This window comes from Andrographis paniculata, unplaced genomic scaffold, assembly GCF_009805555.1.
Source record: "Andrographis paniculata isolate CXL003 unplaced genomic scaffold, ASM980555v1 Contig9END, whole genome shotgun sequence".
Taxonomy (NCBI): domain Eukaryota; kingdom Viridiplantae; phylum Streptophyta; class Magnoliopsida; order Lamiales; family Acanthaceae; genus Andrographis; species Andrographis paniculata.
The window spans coordinates 3,485,268-3,505,267 of record NW_026137639.1 but is presented as its reverse complement, the minus strand read 5'-3'; the positions used below and the strand labels follow the sequence as shown (position 1 = coordinate 3,505,267).

At 34.8% G+C, this 20,000-nt stretch overlaps 1 long non-coding RNA gene across 2 annotated transcripts; it reads left to right on the top strand.

Annotated features, from left to right (window-relative positions):
- LOC127244328 (uncharacterized) lies at positions 1-6,568 on the top strand. Of its 2 annotated transcripts, XR_007837151.1 has the most exons (5): positions 1-327; positions 2,312-2,363; positions 5,540-5,670; positions 5,762-5,893; positions 5,983-6,568. It is a non-coding gene; the product is annotated as an uncharacterized LOC127244328 (long non-coding RNA). The 2 variants fall into 2 exon arrangements; XR_007837150.1 differs by lacking the exons at positions 1-327; positions 2,312-2,363 and adding an exon at positions 3,377-3,522 and having other exon boundaries at positions 5,983-6,391.
- Positions 6,569-20,000: the final 13,432 nt, after the last annotated feature.

Sequence of the window (20,000 nt, the reverse complement as noted above, 5' to 3'; positions counted from 1 at the left end):
CTATATACACATTCTCTCACATACCCACGTTATACATAGTTCATACACAAAATTCACACCCAGATCTAGATCGTTTCTCTTTTCTGGTGGATATGGCCGCTGGTGACTCGCCCAATGCTTACTCATGCTCATCTTCTCCCAAAATATTTTCAATAACTGAAAATGAGGATTTTTTTATTTCCCTAAAATCAGATTTTGGGACAGTAGGGCCGGAGTCCAATTTCGACATAGTGGTGCTAGAGTCTGATTTCTCTGTCCCATTGACGGTGGTTGCCCCCTCGGTGGCCGGCGAAAACCGTTTCGGTGACGATTTTGCTTCCATATGAGGTGATTTTTGTGGCCCTTTCAATCATGAAATAAGGCGTATTGTGGTAGAAATTTATCTTTTATGGATACCTTTTGAAAAAAGTGTTTTTTGTACCCTAGATCAATTATTTGTTCTTTCTAAACGATATTGTTTTCATTGTTGCTTTTGCTGATGGTAAAAAAATTGATTCATAATTTGGGGCAAACTTGATGAATATGTTGGTGTCCTTTGTGGTTGAAATGAATGATTGAATAATATGTTGGTTGATGCACTCAATGGTTTTCTAAAAATTCGTTCGAGTAGGCTTAGCCAACATATTAGTTGAGGAAAAACTAAATTATGTAAATTTCCTTACGATGGAATAGTTTTTACAAAGCAGGTTGAAAATCTGAGGGCTAGTGAAGGTAGGTAGAACCAATAATTTTTGGATTGCGATTATGTGTTCAAGAAAAATTTCATATGAATTCCATAATTTATTTTTTGGTTGACAACATATATGCCTAAGGATTGAAAAGCAAAATAAAAAATAAATACATTCATTTAAGGTTAAGGATGTTCACCATATAATCATCCGATTGGGTGTTCAATGCTTATATGTTGAACAATTCCAAAATGTTTAAACTTCAAAATTACATCAATTTTCAGATGCAAAAACAAAATAGATGTTTTTATATTCATGCTATCAATCTGAACCAATAACCCACCTAACTCTTCTAAAAAGGACTTCACTTTGTACGCCTAGGGGATTGCACTTTCTTCCTCTCGTGTGTAGTCAAGGCAGTTCTTCACTAACACAGAGTCTACACTCAATGTTTCTGGTAGTTGGCCTTTCTTTGTTAGATTTTCTTTTTCCATGTGAGGTTGCTTATAACAATTCCCTACTTTACATGCAATTATTTACATCCTACAAAGCTAAGGAAAAGAAAATATTTAATTTTGTATGAGTGAAATTTTCCAATATTGTTGTTACATTTTTTGTGAGATCATTAACGCTATATGATGATGTCTCGGTGGAAAGACTCTAAATTGCACTGAGAAATCCAAGATCATTTATGTTTGTATCCGATGAATTAAGCGGTTGACAAATCAGATGAAAATTAAATCCATTTGCTTTTGCAGATGCCCTGAAATCATCATCTTCATCGCTGATATGCGTGGTTGAGTATTATCTTGTTGAATAAATATATCTTTCGATGCAAATGGTGGCCATTTTTCTTTAATTTATGGTAAAATCTGTGATAAAAAATAAAAAAAGAAATTATGATTAGAAGAAAATAACTTTTCTTTAATATTATGCAATATTCTATGTGATGATGAATAGCTGATAGAGTAAAATGAAATACAATAGGAAATTGCATACCTTATTGATAAACAGTCTTTTATAACTTCTTTCGTGATTGTTTCTAATGGCTTTGTCTGTATGGTGCCCTTAACACGATTTTTGCTATTCCTTTTTGCTTGTTCTTGTTTGGTGAATGGAAATATACCTATCTTTCCATCAAATAGGACATCACCATTCGATGCATACATGGGTCTAGCAACTGCACACATGAATATTAATTTAGTAATAAAACGTTTACTCTTGCATGTTCTTTGTGGCCTTTCTTCGCCCGGAAGCATATAGTATCTGTTGCATTCTTTACTTATGTAGAACTATTTCTCGTCAATGTGGATGATGTTGCGCATAAAATTGAAACTTATCACATTGGCATCTCTGTCATACTTTAAATGTGAAACAAAACTGCATTGTTACAATTTTGTTCACATCAGTCAACTCTGGCTTGATTTTGTTGGTGTGTGGTTTGATTAATTCTTTTTTGAACTATTCACCAACAATGCTCTTACCTACACCCATTTCTGCCACTATTTTTTGATAAGTTGATCTTTTCACAAACGGTAAACTCTTCAATTTTGCATAATTTATTTGAGCTGCATCTTTGTGCTTGGACTATATTGTTGGTTTAAAAGTAATTGACTCATCTTTTTGCATTTTTTCTTTTGCAGCAATCCAAACAATAGACACAGACTTTCGCGAAATGTTAAAAGAGTAGCAACGGTACTGATTCGGCCTCTTGAAATCTTTCCATCTTTAGAATCTTCAAGTAACATATGCACCACTTTACTTTTCATATCAACACTAAAGTTAGGTGCATTTTTTTCCCATTGTAAATAACTTTTGAGGATGAAAATTATTATGGGATAAGCAATGGTATGATTATAATGTGGTGTGTGTTGTTTTATAATGTTGTTAATGGAGAAAAAAATTTAAATATATTGTTAGAAAAATTTATGAGGGAAATTTATTTTAGGAATTTGATTGCTGTTGTGCGGTGTTTTGATGTTGTGTAGTATTTTGTATGAAAAGTAATGTTTTGCATTTTGGAGGAAACTTAGTGTTTTTATTATTTGATTATTTGTATCTTTAAAACAATTTTGATATTTTATTTGTTTTTCAATTTTGTTGTAGAGTATAAAATATAGAAATGGTAATGTATAAATATATCAGTAATTTTGCACTGAATGTGCAATAAATCAACTAAAAAGTTTGGTCAAGGGTGGGAGGATTTATTGATTTTGTTGTTTCATTACTTCTTTCTTACAATTATTTTTTGGGAAACTCTTTGATGTTGTAATGTTGAGTTGACTTCTATGTACCCCAAGTATGGGGTTTAATTTAATCATTTTTCCCCTAATTAAATTACATCTTACCTGATATTCCATAAATGCCCGCAACAACTTTTATATTTTTATAATAAAATATACATATTTTTTAATTTATATGTTGCTACATATAATGGAAGGAAAAAGTATATAAAATTACTTTAAAACTATCAATATTATTAATTATATAAAAAATAATAAAAAATACCATAATTTATTATTATTATTATTATTATTATTATTATTATTAATTAATTAATACCTGATGTGACTTATCTTGTCAAATTTAATTTGAAAGGTATTAGATTTGACCTAAGTTTATATTTTCAAAAAAAAAAAATTTTATGTGGCCTACTTTATAAAAAAAAAATAATAAATAATAAAAAAAAATAACGTAAAATAATTGAAATCAAGAAAGCCCATTTTCAAAATTCTATGTGGCCCATCGTGAAGTTCTGTCATTCCGTGCCCACGTTGCCCTCCAGTCATTTCGATTCTTCCGTTTCGGAGGGGAAGATATTTCCTCTTTCAATTTTCTCACACAGATCTTGAAGGTATTTGTTTCAACAGACAACCAATTTGTTTTTTTTTTTTTTTTTTTTTTTTTTATTATTTCTTTTTATAAATATAATTTATCTATTTATAAAGTCTTTCTCGTGTAAATTTCGTTTCATTTTCTTGATTCCTGTGTGTCGTTCCTGCTTGTTCTGGAACAATGAGTTCGGCAGTCCGATGAATGATAACAAAGAAAACTAGGGTTAAATTATATGGGGTGGGCGGGTTGTGAATTTTGATCGTTCTATAGGAATCTAGTAGCAGTTCATGTCTGCCTTGGTGATAAACGAGGGAACGAGGGAAATCGAAATAATATACTGGTGTTAATGAATTATCCAACAAGTGTTTTTGTGCGTTTTTGTCATATACGATATGAAAATGGATTTCATTTTACTTAGCATATTTAGCTAATTTAGGTGGTACATATTGAGTTGTAGATGATTCTTAGCTAGGTTTGTTTAATTTGATAGATTGCTGTGTTAAAAAAATGTTGGGTTCGTCTGATTTATGCTTACTATTTGCTCCAAATTTGATAGATATTTTCTTGTTTTTAAGAAAATGTTGGGTATTTGATAATTGATTTGTAGAGCTTTCTTATGCATACAATGGTTATTTGATTTCCTTCATTCAAGGATATATTATTGTTTATATTTACCAATTTATCATTCAATAATCCAATATTTCTGTTCAGTTATATTTAAGTAAATTTCCCTGTATTTAATTTGTTAGTTGATTATACACTTTACATTGGAAATTAAAATAATTTTCTTATAACAATCCCATTATCATTCATCTTTCAATGGGGAAGGCTTGGGTGTTGATTAGCCCTATTTTATAACATTGTAATTGTATACATGCATGATTCATTATTGTTTACAGTCAATAGATTATATAATCACAAGATTAATTAAGATCATATTTAGCACACTTGATTAAATATAGGATAATATAAACTTAAGTCCAAATTTTACTCGGCTTAAATTATTCTCATCCATCTAAGTAGGACTAAGTATCTCTAATTGGAGTATTATTATAACGGACTTTAATGAATACCAGATTGTGATCAATTAAAGTAATCAAATAATTAGATTGAATAAAATGATATTATTTACGTCAATCACCCAAAGAAACATACCTTCTACATATTGTTGCTTCATATCATGCATTGTACATTTATTATGTGTTGAGAATTGAGATCACTCTGTGTCATATACGGTGGAAGGATATTATCTCATGCTGTCATCATTTATGTTATGTTAATATGCATGCAATATTGTGTTGAAATCAATTATAGTATATATTATGTATATTTTTATCATATACTGATTACTATCAATTAGCACTCAAACTACAGCAAGAAAGAAACCCTGAGCATATGAAAGACCAAAGCTCTACTTGTAGTTCCTGTTTCTTTGTGATCCATATTTGCTGCTGGAGTGAGAAGGCGATATAGCCTGGAGAAGTTATTTTAATTGGGTTGGGTTCCCTTTTAAACATAGGAATAGTCAATTCTTGTGGGATTAAAAGTGCTACTTTTTAGTGTTTGATTAAAAAGGAAATTTGGTCCGAACAGATTTCAATAGCGGTTCATATTGGGTGCAGGATTTGCCAAACAGTTTATCTGAACTCATTTAAAACCTTGTTGAACAATTGATGCGAATCGAAGGTAGTTGGTAAGATCCCACAGTGGATGTAAATATAGACATCAAGCATGCCATAAGCCTTTAATGGCTTTTGTTGTTGGATTAGCTTGTCTAAGTCTAGTTTACTTTAAATTATTATTGTTTCTTTATGTAAATTACAACTTAAAGATCAAATAATCAATTCAATAAAACATGATCTTAGACCTATTATCGTCTTTGCAGCCTCTTTCCCAGAAGTTATGTAGCAAATTTCTATACAAACTCCAACTTTATTCAAATTTCTTTTTTGTTGGTTATTCTCTTCTATATGGCTATGCTATCCCATGTCAACTCATTATATATATATATATGTATATATCTTCTCCAACTCCAGCAATGATGTCCTGTAGGAAGAAGAAAAGCGAAAATTCAACATTCTTGGAAGACGTTAGAGACCACATTGATGAATTCATCCATGCATCAGTAGACGAACACAAATCTTGCTTCCAGAAGACAATCAGCAAGGTTCCTAGTAAACATTTCTTTGTTTTCAACTCAGATTTCACTTCAGCACAATCTAGAATGCCTCATGCAATCACTGCTCTTACTTCTACAGATGTTTGGCCTGTCAAAGATTGTTGCAGAAAGGAGCTCCGAGAGCGTAGAAGTAGTAAGTGAACTACCCCTTCAGACAACAGTAGCAAAAGATGCTTAAAAGAGCTTGGGTTAATGTTCTCTTTGGGCAATTGTAAGATCCCTGGTCGATACCCAATATTGATGTTTATGGTTAGCTATATTGTCTTGATTTCCCAACAACCGTTGCTCAATTTTCTGTAGGTTCGCATAAAAAATGTATCGGCAATTGGCTGAATCAGTCAAGAGTTTTGGAGCCTAGTTATCATTTGTCAAGGATGACAATTGGGCTGGTTATCCTGGGGATTTACCTTTACATCAATTTTCTGAGCCCAAAAGGTAACTTGCATAATACATACTCCCTCCGTCCCGCAGGTCACATTTATCTTTTGCGTCATTATACTTAACGTTAAAAATATCATTATATTTGTATAATTTTTTATATAAATGTTCTTCTATTAGTATTATAAAACACTAATGGAAGTATTTTTGTAATTTTTTATTAATTTGTAATATGTTTTGATATAATAATTAATATTAAAAAATTAACATGCAAAAAGTAAATAAGTTCTCAGAGCCGGACATAGGTTGGACATAGGTTGTATATGTATATGTGTTTTATTATAAATACATAAAATATCATATGCTTTATTGTATAAAATTCTCTTGTATTATATAAAATATGTACAAAATACCATCTCCGTGCAAAGTTAGATGTTGGGTGTAAAGAAGTTCCTAATTATGTAAAAGTATTATACAAATAAAGACATGAAATAGACAAGCAGTGATTTAATATTTACAAGTTATACGATAAAGGATTTGATCAAATGTTTATTTATTTAAAAGATTTGATCAAATGTTTATTTATTTATTTTACACAAATTTCATACTACGTCCGTCTCGTTTGTTTTTTGCATGCAATTTTTTAATATTAGTATTAGAACAAAAATTATTTTTGGTCCTATTTCAATATCATAATTATTTTTAGTCTATGATGGTTAACTTGAACTGAACACGGCCATGTATATATGGATGACTCAGAAGGGCGCTCCACTACGCTGAACATGGTCTGAATATATTATCTTTATAATTTTTTTTGCCATTATTTTTTAAAATATTAAAATTAATTATTTTTTATATTATAAAATAATTGTAAATAATATTTTTGTTGAATTATAAATATATATTAAATAATTTTTTTAAAAAAATTGAAAATAATAATAAATATGACCTACAATATGACTATTGAAAACAAAGTTGTGAATATGGTTGTGTTGAAAACAGAACATAGTTGTGTTCAGAACACGAATATGAACATGGGTAGGAATATAACCGTGTTCAGAACAGAGGCATGACCACGGTCATGTTCAGTGCAGGGTAATCAACACGGCCGTATTGGCTCTGGAGTGCCTAGTCACATTTCTGAGTCATCCAACACGGCTGTGTTCGGTCTTAGTCAACCATCATAAGATTATAATTAATAAATTTTTATTTGAATGAGATCAAAATTGATTAAAAAAAAAATTAATTTGACCAAAATTGATAGTTATGATATTGACTAGACCAAAAATGATTTTTACTCTTAGTATTATATTGGTTTGTAGTTAAAAAAATACAAAAATGCCCCTGTTAGTATGGTGTAATATAAAAGTAATAACATTTGTGTAATATATCAGTTGTAACAGTATTTGTTATGTTAAGTAGGTAATATAATTACTATATTAAAAAATAATATTTTTGTTTTGAACGGATTAAAAAAATAGAAAATTGTATCATTATTGTGAGATTGAAAAAGTATAATGAATGAAATATAGGGTATTTTTGCGTACTTATAATAAAATACTTATGGATACTATGCCATTTATTCAATTTTAAAATTGATGAGTTATAATAATTAAAATTAAATCTACATTTACATAATAAAAATTACTATATTATTCCCTCCTTCAAAAAAAATAGTAGGGATATTTGGAATGACACGAAAATTAAGAAATAATAATATTATATTGATAATTGGTATAAAAGTGTTTTTAAAAAACTAAAAATGCTCATACTTTATGTAATTATTGTAAAAAAATGGAGATAGTTTTGTAAAAAAATAAAAAGTTATTTATAAAAATAAAAATGAGACTATTGATTTGAGACAAACAAAAATGACAAAATGAGATTATTGTTTTGAGAACGGAGAAAGTATTTGTTTATCCCAAAATTCTTTCATCTTAAATTCTAATTTTACGAAGAGCAGAGAGAAGGAAAAAGAATGATATATAAATACACAAGTGAAAAAATGTAGTATTGTCGCTTAGAAATAAAATGCTTTGTTTTTTTCACTAAGTTTTTTTTTTAAAAAAAGTTAAATATTATACATATTTATTATTTTTATATTACATGTACAATTTTTTATATCTCACATAAAAATAAAAAAAAAAATTAAAAAAATTGTTTTCAAATTATTTGATAAAACAAACACACTCGTAATGTGGCCCAAAAATAAAAATATGGTGGCTGCATCACTAATTTAATACACCCGTAATGTTGGTGGTTGCAGTACTAAATAAATATTTTATACAGGATGTGATGTTGGTGGAGTATATTTTTAGATGTTATTTATAATTTTTCATGTGTTGATTGAGATAAATAATATTGTATTAATAAATTTTAAATCAACAACCTACTCAAAGTGGCATGAAATATAGCGTGGTTATTTTTTATTTTTTATTTTTATCATTTCAAATTTAAATTACTTCATCTGTAATAAAATATTTATTTTTCTATTTTAGTCCGTCGCATAACAAAATATCTATTTCCTCTTTTAGTAAATGTACTATCTATCTAACATTACAAATACCCTTACAACTTACAATATATTACACAAATGTCATTACCTTTATATCACACGTACTAATAAGATTATTTTGGTCATTTCTACTTTATTCCTACTATATCCCAATTCAATTTCAAATTTCAATCAGTTCGGTTTGAGTTAATTAGCCAGGGGCGAAAAATAAAAATAGGCCCCTAAATATATATAATTTTTTTTACCTATAATAAATTTAAATAAATTAAATAAAACAACTTCTTGTAGCATTTTTAAAAGCAAAATCATCAATAATGGTATAATATCAATTTTATTTAACATTTTTTTTCAATACGTAACATAGTTAAATCATTTAATCTCTCTATAAACATAGACAATCTTAAATAAGTTTTTAATCATTTTAATTTTGAAATTTTTTTTTTCAGCCGATGCTATGGTTATGAATGCAGTTAATAATATATGATAAACAACTTAAACATTTGAATAATAATATACAACTTTAATAAATTCAAAAAAATTTTATTGACGATTTCAAATTATCTAGTAAACTTATTTGCAAAACTTTTAATTTTGAAATAGTTTCTTCTAAGAGCATCCGTTATGGTCGTTACTTTTACCCAATTGTCTCTTTTATCTCTCTCATCCACATCATATTTATCTCAACATTCAAATTATTTTATTTATCACTCCTTATAATAAATTACCTCTAACACATTACCTTTACTACTATTTTATAAATCCACAATAATTTATTTATTTCTATATATTTTAATTATGTAATAATATATATAAATAATTTATTCATTTGTACATATATCTATATATTTTTATTATCTAATAATATTTTTATATAATATTATATTTTAAATTTTAAATATTAATCTATATAAATTTTAATAATTGAAAATATTCGAAATAAATCAACATACATATTAATTAAAAATAACATAAAACATCATAATTTCAAAGCGGATTGAAAATATTAGTATTTTCACTAGTCATTTCGTTTAATTGAATATGAAAAAAATAGAGAATTGGTTAATGAAATTTAAATATATTTATAGATAATTTATGTTAAATTTAAACTTTAAAATTTTGAAATTTCAAAAAATTTTGGATAGTTTTAATTTGTTTTTATTTTTATTTTTTTGTTGAGGGTAATGAGTTCTTGATATATGTAATAAATTTTGATAATTGTATTTCTTATTAAAGGTAATGAGTTTTGTTATAGTAAAAATTGAAAAGACAATAATAAAAGTAATGAAAGAGGTAACTGTAACGGATGCTCTAAGTCAATATTAGATACATTGTTACGGGGAAGAGCAATTGAAAATATATTACAATATTTTTTAATTCTTTATTATTTAAAAATTTTAATTAATGTGAATTAAATAAAAAAACCAAATAATGAATTAATCAAACTTTTTCTTCACCTTTGATTCAGCATAATCACAAGAATTAATTAAGTTAAATAAAACTAATATAATTTGAGGAGTTTGAAATCTAATAGATTTAATACTTTGAATTCGGTTTTTCAAACGAATATTTGAAAAAAAATATTTAAGTTAAATTTGAAATATTATAAAGTAAGAATTTTCATCTTTTTGTAGAATTTGAAAATAATGTATATATACGTTAAACAATTCCAAAAAATAAAATTGCTTTCGTACAATAATGTGACATATCACAAACAATATAGCTAAGACTATCACATACACATGACATATATAATGCTTTAGAATTTATATCAAATAATTTCTTGAACCCTTTGGTGTTTACCTTTTATGTTATTGTTATCGTAACATCGACCTCTTATAATATCAATATAAAGATCTAAAGTTCAAATGTATTTTTTAATTCATTAAAAAGTCTTAGATCACTTGTGTCATCTAGTTTTAAAATTTTTAAAAAGTATTTTTCTATCTTAATATTTGTTGATGTTAGGAAATTCAACAAAAATAAAGTAAAATCCGAAAATAGATTTCGAACTTAATGAGTTGTGCTTGATATTACAAATCTTTAAACACTAGTCAAGATAATATTAAAGTTAAGCAACGAAAGAGAAAAAAAAAACAATGAAGAACAACGTCGAGGAGTTCTATTCTTGAAAGACAGATTTTTTTTCCTCTTTGCATTCGTCTATTTACTAGTTCGCCTATACCCGTTTCCGACGGCTTGATTCGGTTACCGGATCGTAGTGTAACTGCCTGACGGTTAGACCTCAACCTTCAACCACCCTAAATCAATCACTTCAATGTGCTAGTGCTGCTCTCTGGTTTTCGGAAACACTGGCCGAATAGTCTTCAGCTCTCGACTTTGTCATTCAATGACCCAACAAAAGAACCAAGCAGCCCATTGGCCCACCAAACTCGCATCAATTTGACTGGACATTCGGGCACTTATTTTCACCTTGTGAGCCCATGGACCGAAACCCTAATTTTTAAAATTTTTGTGGCTTAACAATTTGCCTCCCCCCTTAAGAATGTCAAAGATCACATCTTGAAGGGCGGTGAGACGTAACTGTTGACATGACAACTTCCCCCTCTGCCCCACGTCTACAAGCACATCATTACGACAGTCAAGCGGCGAAGTGAAGGATTTAAAACCTTTTTTAGTCATTATCGCTCATTTTTCTTCCTCGCGAGTTCTGTTTTCCTTTCTAACTGGATCTTCTCCCCTTCGTACGATCTCCCTACTATAATCCGTCTGCTCTTTCCAATATCCCGCAATTTGAACAATGGAGATGACATCAACCATCCCATTCGATGGATCTGACCCTTATCCTTCTTTAAACCAATCTCCATCCACCACTCCGGTGGTGCGCCCTTTTATCGTCACCGTGGAGAGTGGAGCTCCAACCCTGAACTTCCTTTAGCCTAACCATCACCTTGCCATTCATAATAGAGCATTCAACGCCACGCGGCTATGGGACGAGATCAAAACCAACTTTTTGGATCCCAAAGACGAGTTCCGCACATGGTATGAAATGATGAAAAAAACTTTGGTCAACAATGGCGGCAACAAGGACTAGACAAAGCTATTCTGATGTCCAACCAAGCCTTTAACATCCAAGATACCATTATCTTGGGAATGACCGCATTCTGGGACCCAGAGGTTAGCGCCTTCCCCCTGCCATCAGGACCCACTGGTCCAACTTTACTAGATGTCTCGATGATAGCTCATCTCCCGATAGTGGGAGAAGATCCAGTAGTTGGAACGCTAGAAGGCTTGGAACTAGAGGCCGTCCACCCTGGACGGAACGTAAAGGCCATGCCGAACAATAAGGTGGTAGCTTGGGGACCATATGACAAGATGCATTGCAATGCCAAAGGCGCCTCAGTGACTGATGAAGAACACGTTGTCTTCCTCCTGTACTGGCTATGCAGGTACCTATTTCCCTTTCCCTTCCGAATAAGCTTAAGCTAATAATAACTTTATACATGTGGGCCCTTTAGGTACGTCATTTGCCCATCTTCCAAATCCATTACCTACAGCCACACCGATATTGCCATCCATCTCACCAAAGGCCGATTTCTATCAATCGTACTCTCTTTCTGGCATGCCTCTTCGAGGGCCTTGCTAAAATAGGCCCGAAACTCTATAGTTCCGCCAAACTTGACATCATTTTTTCTGGTCCTGTTTGGTTTCTAAAACTCTGGTTCTGAATGTACTTCCCGACCGTTTTATTTGGCCGACCCCCCTTTATCCTTGACTCATGCATCTTATTAGGTCAATACCTTATTTTCCATTGTTCTGATCATAAAAAGCACAAGGACCCTGAGGCGGCCATCAAGGCCATTTTGAATACTCAGTTCTCCGACTCCGATTATTATCCTTATCTACATTTATCAGCCTTCACAACTCCACCCTTTTACCTGCCTCATTCCATTTCATTCCCACATCTATTGCCATTTATTCCACCACACCCCACTTTCATTCACTCTTGGGATGCTGCTTCGAAACCCCGATCCCTTTTTGCCGGCAAAAGATAGAGAAAACTAAAAAGACATACATTGTCTTTCCTTATTATCTCCATTATTTAGCCCGCTAGTTCGGATGCCACCAAGTTACCCCGGAATTGGTTTTTACTCCCCACATAATCCGAACTTATGCCCAAAACACCATCTCCAAACATTCCATCAAACCGTATACTGACCGCCTTATTGCTTACCTGACCAACCACACATACACCCCCTTCCGCGACTGCCCTAATACTGTCTGAGCCTTTCGAGGATGGTGGTCGGATCTTGCCTGGCCTGTGGTCGCGAGACCCATTTCCGACTATCTGAAAAAAAATTTTCCCCCAACAGCCCATTCGGGTTCTCAAATAATTCTACTCCCTCAACATATAACAAAGCAAGTCACCTTGGGACCCCCGCAATCAAAGCGACAGAAGGGCACTTAGGCTGGAGAAGCCAGCTCATCCCGAAAGAAGGTAAAAATCACCGCAGCTACCCAACCAACCGATTCAGGAGCGCCGGAAAGCCAGGGAGGAATATATGGCCTTCCTGCCAGTAGATATGACCATCTTCCCCGAATACCGAACAACTATTGCACGACAAGTTTTAGCAGGTAACCTCGCTTTCTCTCTACACTTCTCCCTAGTGACATTTGACATTAAAATTTATATTACTTACATCGATTTGCACCAGTTGTTGTCAATCCGACCGCCACTCCTGATGCGGCCCACCCTAGGACGGGTGAACAACTTCCTTCTGCCACTTGAATGAATTTGAACCCTCCGATCTAACCCACTCCTGCTCTTGAGGTACTATTGTGAATTCCATTGCAATTGGTATTCTAACATCGTAATACTCAATTTTAACACCAAGGGCAAAATATTTTGTGAGAATTCAGCAAACCAGTGGATGTGCCAATGACCGATCGCAATATAGGGGCAACGGTTGAGAGGCAAACCCCACATGCTGGTGCAGGTGTTGAGGACCGAATTTCTCCTCAGGTATTCTACTTCCTTAAACTATTACCTCTTCCTAGCCTCGCTCACAAAGGAGCCGAAAGGCCAATACCGCCCGAAGAGGCCCCAGCGCAACCTCAATCTCCCCCATGCGAAATCTTAGACGAGGAATCTTGTGCCGTTAGTTCACTTATTCGATCTAACTCACATACTCCCCAATACTAAAAAATGTTTTTCATTTTAGGAAATTATTCCATCCGCGCCCGAGAAAAATCCCATCGGTCCGACTCAAGGGGACCCCACCTAGTCCCTGGCCAAGGAAGAGGTAGCGGCCCCATCGCCCAAAGACTCAGCACGGAAGTTCACAACTCCGCCGAGGCCTTAGCCTTTACCAAATCCGTCCACAATTTTGGCCCCGTCGGCCCAAATGGCCGCCCTAGGCTAGGTGACCAAACTTTTCACCACTTTCCAAGGTCTTAGCCTTTACCAAATCCGTCCACAATTTTGGCCCCGTCGGCCCAAACGGCCGCCCTAGGCCAGGTGACCTAACTTTCCACCACTCTCCTTGCAACAACACATCAGCAACAAACTTACCTATAGTCTGTTTTGCAGGTGTGACACTTCGTCCCGCAAGCCACACGTCAGGATCGTAGACAGGCCCCACAAGTCAACACGAGTCCTTCCAACGTGCGCTTCTGTCCTCACTCACGCGTACCCTGAGAGAATTTCCATGGGTCACCCTTTCTCAAATTACTCTAGGGCAAGCACGCTTAACTCTAGAGTTCTTTTAATAGGACTCCCGAAAAAGAATATGCAGATTGTTGACATGAGTAGTCTATTCAATCCATTTAACCTATATTCAACCTTGGATGGCCTGACACCGGCTCATCCACGGGAGTTGACCTAGCACCTGCCCAACTCAGGGGTATTACAGCAGGACTAGGGCTTTCTAACTCCCTTATCTGCCGTGTCTCTTCCCTCTGAAATCTGGCAGACGCTTTTCAAAGTTGATGGAAAAACCCTTCCCAGCTTAACTGAGGGCGAATTGAACGAGAACTGATGGATGGCCTCCTCAGTCTGCTGAGCGACCAATCAACTGGCTCTCCTGCATGCCAAGAGCTCAACCAGATTTTTTAGAGACTCTCAAAGGTTGTTGTGGACTTTCCACTCCTCCAATCGACTGCGACCTAAGACCCCCAATCTTCCACTTCCACAATTGACACCATTCAAAAACCATAGCTGATGTAGATTCTGCTCTGGGCCGGTTGCAGCAATGAGTGGAAGCCCTTTAACTATCGAAAGAGCAACTTTCTGCAGACATAGAAAGAAACAAGCGAGAGATCAAGTGCCTACAGAACGCACTAGAAAGACGGGAGAGAGAACTGGATGAAATGAATACGTGTCTGTTTGATGAACACCGGATCATACAAAATCAATCAAATCGACGGGCAGAGCTTACTTGTGAACAGGAGGTTGCCCGCCGAATCAAACAAAGAACGGAAAGGACCTCGTTCGTTGCCTAAAGGCGGGCGGCCCGACTGAACTAGAAATGGTAAGACATCCTGGTCGTGATTAACTCTCTTTTGTAAAGACTTTGTAAATCTCAACTTAATTACAAACATCCTCTTCTGCACATTTCCTCATTTTCAGCAAACGCTTGGCTAGTCTATACTTAAAATCCCTCAAACTAGGCAAAGACGTAGATAACCAACTGAATAAATAGCCTTTCGAACCTTTAACACTCTTGAGAAATATTCTTCAACATAAATCCCCTTCAAAGAAAACCAGCATGTCTTCCCAACAACCTCGTATTGCATTCCAATCAGGAACTGGGAAGGTGTTCTTCAACCATTTTTAGTCGGTCAACACCCCATTTCTGTCCATGCGGAAGATTTTATGCGGGTTTTGAAACATCTCGATTTCAAATTTAAATTTTCTCAGAAAGGGCGTCGCACTTTACACTGAACCACTTGGATGATGCAAAAGGTAGTTGAGAGCTACGAGACTTCGAAAGACATGCTCAGTTGTTTCTATGACCTAGAGCACCATATGGATCTGATAGAATACCATGTAATGACCATTTTACCCGACCTCAGTTGGGTAAGCGAATTTTCTCAGCAAATAGCAACCTTCACCCGCCTACACGTACTCCTTGACAGAGAATGTCAATCCCTGGATGATATGAAGAAAATGAGTGAAAGGACCCTCGAAGAAATGCAGGAACAATAGGAATGATACCTCCCCGAATTGGATGACCTACTGGACGAAGAACCTCCTGTAGCTATTGCGCCTTGGACCCCAGAATCTAACGATGATGATGACACCCCATGTATCACTATCCCAAACAAAGATTATAAAGGTCTTAAACAAACCTGAACCCCTATACTGGGTTCGAAATAACGTGATTATTCAATCGGTCCTGCAACTCAAAAAGGCAGGATAATATCTTTTCAAGTATTTAGCATTAATACAATCATGTACTGATTTTTCTTCTTAATCAATAATGACGAAAACTCCTTTACCTATCTCTTTATGAATTATGTAAGGTCCCTCCCAGTTTGAAGATCATTTCCCAAGTTGATCAACTTTCTTCTAGATCGGCAGAATGGTCTTCCAAATCATGTCACTTTCTTTAAATTTCCTCATTCTAAACTTCTTGTTGTAATATCTCATTTGGGTCCACAAATATATACGATCAATGGCCTCCATCCGTGATACATCCAACTGTTCCAACTGCTAAAATATTCTTTGATTTGTTTCATCTCTTTTATCGACCTCTGTCAAGGCTGTTTGGGCAATCGGTATCCTTATTTCGGTTGGCAAGATTGTATCTTGCCCGAAAGTAAGTTGATAAGGTGAAAAATGCGTAGTCGAATCCCGGCTGTTCTGATGTGACCACAAGGCTTGTGGAAAAAGCACATGCCACTTTCTTGGGTTATCGTTGATCATCTTTTTGATAATATTGAAAACAATCTTCTTTGCCGCCTCAGCTTGTCCATTCATCTGTGGGTAATATGGTGAAAAATGATGCAATTTAATATTAAACTCTGCCAAAAAGTCCACAAATCTTTCACTAGTAAACAAAGCCCTTGATCTGTAATAATAATGTGTGGGATTCCATAGCAAAAAATAATATGCTCCCGAACAAAATCTTAAATCTATCACCTCCTGCTGAGTTGCATTTTTCAATGGAATGGCTTCCACCCAGTTAGTAAAAATAATTTGTTACTACCAGAATGAAAAAATGTTGTTTGGACGATGATGGGTAAATTTTCTTAATGATATCCATGGCCTATGCTTTGAACGGCCACGGCTTGATCATCATCTGTAATTCCACATTCGGTAAATGCTTTAACGGACCATGCATTTGGCATTCTTCACACCCTTTAGCAAACTCTATGCAATCCTCAAACATCTTAGGCCAAAAATATCTCAATCGATGGATGGCCCACCTCAAGTTCAATCCCACTCGATGGACTCTGCAGATCTTACTGTGGACATTCTGCATGACGGCAACTAAATCTTCGACCCCTAAGCACCGAAGAAGAACATCATCAAGTGTCTTTTTTTTGTATAGTGAATCATCAATTAACCGGAAACGCAGAGCTTTTATCGGACACTAACAAAAACTGAGGAATTTGGGCTCTTCAAATAATCCCTAATCTCATTTCTCTAGTCCACAGTACCTACCTCATGCTTGCGATGCTCCACTATTGCCTGGCCAATTTGTCCCTTTGTCTTGTGTCCGTTTTGTGCCAAATCATCTGCCCAGCGGTTTTCTATCATAGAGATGTGTTTGATTGTAACATCAACAATTTTTTACAGTAATGTATTCACCACATCCCTATACCTTCTCAAGTGGGCTGGGTTGCAAGCATATAAACCCAACACCTAATTAATTACAAGTTAAGAACCCTGTTTTATAATTACCAATTGGATTCCTTTTCTCATAAGAGCTTCCAACTCAAGAATCAAAGCTTCATACTCCGCAGAATTGTGCGGCATAGCCTTCGATTGCAATCAAAGTTTGACCCGCTACAGATCAGGACCTTTCAACACCACCCCAGCCCCGGAACGCTCTCGAGTGTTAGAACCATCAAAGAACATCACCTAAGGTCGGACCCCTATGTAGGCCCCCTTATTGGAACTCTCTTGGTCTCTTTCAGAAAATTCTGCCAAGAAGTTGGTCACAGTTTGCCCCTTGATAGGCTTATAGGTCAAAGCAAAATGGGCCAATTTGATTGCTCAGTTCTTCAACCTTCCTTGCATATTGAGTCTTTGTAGAATTAACTTCACAATATCAAACTTAGGGATTACCCCTGTTTCCCTTGGTAAGAGGTAGTGTTCCAATTTCGTACATGTGTATACCAATGCATAACATATCTTTTCAAGCATGGTGTAATTCAGCTCTGGCCCAACTAATGTTTTACTTAGAAAATTACTCTCTCCTCATCATCATCCCATTCCTGAGCTAATAGACAATTCACCACGTCGAATGTATTTGCCAAATACAATTTGAGTGGTCGGCCGTATCGGGGTAGAACCAAGACCGGTGGTTTGGTAAGGTCTTATTTAATAGCGTCAAGGACCTTTTGTTACTTCTCCCTCCAAATAATGGTTTGAGTTGTCTTGGCTTTTAAGAGCCTAGTGATTGGTTTCACCTTACCCACTGCATTCACTATGAACCTTCTCAAATAGTTCATCTTCCCAAGCATGCTCTGAACCTCTTTCACTGTTTTAGGTGACCGGATATCCAGTATGGCTTTGTCCTTATTAGTATCCACTTCAATCCCCTTTTTGTGAACAAGGAAGCCCAAAAATTTCCCAGCTGCACATTTTGTAGGATTCATCTTGAGGTTATACTTCTCCACTCAGACGAATGTCTTCTCAAGATCGGACACATGTGTCTTGAAGTCGGAAGACTTAACAATGACATCATCAATATCAACCTCCATGGATTTTCCAATTTAAATCATGAAAAATCGCCTTCATAGCTCTTTAATAAGTAGCACTTGTATTCTTCAAGCCGAATGGCATGACCGTCCATTCGCAAATCCCAGAGCTCCGGGGCACCTAAAAGCTGTCTTGTAAACGTCTTTTTCGGCTAATAAAATCTGATTATAGCCCACGTATCCGTACATTAAACTTAACATCTGGTGACCTGCGGCTGAATCTACTAATATATAGGCTATCGGCATGGCATATTCATCTTTGAGGGTGGCTAAATTCAAATCTCTAAAGTCAATACAGATTCTTATCTTTCCATTCTTCTTGGTCACCGAAACTATGTTAGCCAACCATTCAGCATACCTGCATAGTTGAATGAAGCCAACTTTCAAGAGCTTCTCGATATCTTCCTTAATTTGAGGCATCAATTCTGGCGAGACCCTACGAGGGAACTGTTTGAAAGGCCTAAAACCCGCCTTGATAGGAAGCTAGTGCTCAACCAAGCTCCAATCTAAACCAGGCATTTCCGAATAATCTCAAGCTAGGCAATTAATGTGTTTCTTACTCAAACTTACCAGAGCCTCCTGTTTTGGTGGTGACAAAAGATCACTAACATGAATTATCCGTGGGACCTCTTCCGTCCTAAAATTGAAATCCGCCAATGGATCCTGAACTAAGAACGATGGCTCTATTTTCTCTAAAAGATCGAGCCACTTGTATTGGCCATCTTGGTTCTGAAAATCGAACTCTGTCGCAGAATTCTTTAACTTAAACATTAATTGTTTAAAGTAAAAAATTTAAATACCTTCACACTCTAGAGTATTCCAGAAATCCATCAAACACAAAATACATTGAAATTTTTTGGCTTTTATTTAGCCATTAGGACCTGCACATTTGTTCTCTTCATAAGAACATATACCCTTGAGTGGTAAATCTACAACTCTTCCATGGGTATTCATTTTTTGGAGCGGTTTAGGAAATAGGGGGAAATTGCCTGAATAAAAACCAGCTTCGTCAATAGCATCCGAAGAAGATAAGGGGTTTCTGCTAGCCTTTATGGTAAGGAGTCGGGTTCTTTCCCAAAACATTAACTACTAGTGAAGTGAGGATGACACATAATGGGAGGCATGTATCCAATCTCTCCCCAATAGAACGGAGTATGTCGTATCTGCTTCGACCATAAAGAAAACTGTAGAAATCGTTTTTGGCCCTACCTCTTATGGGGGCGACCATCATTCCTCTTGGTTTGTTCAGTTGCCCCGTGAAACTTGTCATCTCAATATTAACCTGTGTAAGATCGGCCACTATTCTCTCCAATTTATGCAACATTTTCAGAGGCATGATGTTAAAAGTTGCACTATTATCGATAAAAACCTTACTCAATGGTTTCCCACAAATATAGGCATCAACACAGAGCGGCTTCAGATGTGGCGTTACTTTTTCAGGTATTGGAGAAAAGATAAATTGGCGAGTTTCGGGGAATTCATATAGATTTAAAGATGCCTACCCTTCTTCAAGCACCTGGTCGTCGGAAAAGTGAGC